This window comes from Dipodomys ordii, unplaced genomic scaffold (genome assembly GCF_000151885.1).
Source record: "Dipodomys ordii isolate 6190 unplaced genomic scaffold, Dord_2.0 Scaffold11, whole genome shotgun sequence".
In the NCBI taxonomy this organism is placed as follows: domain Eukaryota; kingdom Metazoa; phylum Chordata; class Mammalia; order Rodentia; family Heteromyidae; genus Dipodomys; species Dipodomys ordii.
The window spans coordinates 4230-6127 of NW_012267227.1; the positions used below are offsets into that span (position 1 = coordinate 4230).

Genomic DNA, 1898 nt, shown 5'->3' on the forward strand with positions numbered 1-1898 from the left:
TTTGCCATTTTTTAAGTTCTGTGTTGATTTCCTTTTTCAAGATTTTAAAGTTTTCATCATAGAGGTCCTTCACTTCTTTGGTTAAGTTAATTCCTAGGACAAAGGAGTTTTATTAGCTGGACTGTGACTGCCTTATCCTGGGCTACCTCAGAACTAAAATTAGCTGTGACCTCCAAGGGGGTGAACTTCTTTCTCTGTCCTTCCCATTGCAACCCACAACCAATATAGAGAGGGTGCTCCGGCTCCAAGCCACCCACTGCCCAACTACTCCAACTGCTCTAACCACCCTTTGATGCCCTGCCCGCTCCAGCACCAGCATGTGGTGGGACTTCCAGCCAGGCTAAGCTTCCTGCTCCTCTGGTTCTCATGTTGCCCACTGGTTTTCATTGATTTTTACATCCTCTTTTTGGGCCAAATCCTAAACACCACCCCCTCCCACACCCCATCAGACAAGCTTAGAGTTCATGCAGCAGGTCCAGCAGATAGTAACAGGCCATCCTTTTTCCACATGAAATCTCCAGGTTGGAAGAGATGGGCTGGATCTGGGCTGGGCTGGGATAGTGTCTCCCAATGGCTTCAATGGATTGTCACACCTACTGCTGTCACACCTACACAGACTGGTAGGTTTGGCAGGCTGAGGCCCCACTGATTTTCATGACAGTTTCAGGCAATGGTCTGTGGCAACTTGTATATCTGGTGACAACCAGATATACAAGACATAGAAGGCTTGAACCTTTAACTATTGCTCACAAATGCAGTCTCCACCCTTGCACACTTGTTACCACTGTTTTCCATGCCTCTTCCTTTAACCTTATCCCGCCTCATCTTCCAAAAATGACTCTGATCCCTTGATATTTAGGGGACTAAGATCCAAGAAAATTCTTCAATCTGATTCAGGGGTGCTGACCCTGTCTACTCTGGAACTTAAAATTTATAACTTTATTTTAACTGACATCTCAGTTACCTGTGTAGGCCTTTGGACAGATCTCAATAAAGACACAATCTGAGGTCCATAAACTTTGTTTCCTGGATTATGCAGCTGGTATCAGCCCAAAATTATTCAGTACCCTCTATCGCATAGACAGACATGGACATTCCAAAGGCATCCTTCCTATGACCTCCCAGCTCTGATTACTTTTTGCTTTTTAATACATTTTTATTGTAAAAATACTGTACAGAGGGGTTACAGTTACATGAGTAAGGTAATGAGTACATTTCCTATCGAACTTTGTCATCTCCTCCTTTGTTTTTCCCCTATCATTCCTTCCTTCCTACCTCCACAACTACTCGCCCCCCTTCTGCCCCCGCACTGAAGTTGTAAAGTTCATTTTCAACATAGTGTCTTGTACATCTCATTGTTACAATAGGTCAACCTGTATCCCTATTTCAGCATTTTGTTTTTTCCCTTCCCCTCCCCAAATTAGAAAAGTGTATATACAAGATGTAGGACACCAGAATCCAATAGAGTGAAAGCAGGGGTTATACCATGGGGGTAAACATACTAAAGAAACAAAAAAAAATCACATACTACATTATAAGTATGTTAAAAGCAATAGCAAGAAAAAAAACACTTGTGTCCCTATCTTGGGGTTCATTTCACTTAACATCATCTTATATGGTAATATGTACATAGCTTTAGACCTTTTCTGCTTATCCTAGACATATTCTAGTTATTGCAAATAAGGGAAACCATGGGACCAATGTTTCTTTAGACCTGGCTTACTTTAATTAATACATTTTTTTCCAAGTCTTTCCATTTCCTAACAAATGGACAGATGTCATTCTTTCTTATGGAGGCATAGAATTCTTGTGTGTGTGTGTGTGTGTGTGGTGTGTGTGTGTGTGTGTGTGTGTGTGTGTCACATTTTCTTGATCTGTTCATCTACTGAGGGGCATCT

At 41.9% G+C, this 1898-nt stretch overlaps 1 protein-coding gene across 3 annotated transcripts in view; it reads right to left on the reverse strand.

Annotated features, from left to right (window-relative positions):
• The window catches only part of LOC105981208 (ral guanine nucleotide dissociation stimulator-like), an 11044-nt gene that overhangs the window by 4086 nt on the left and 5060 nt on the right, over positions 1-1898 (reverse strand). The gene's annotated exons all lie outside the window — the stretch shown is intronic.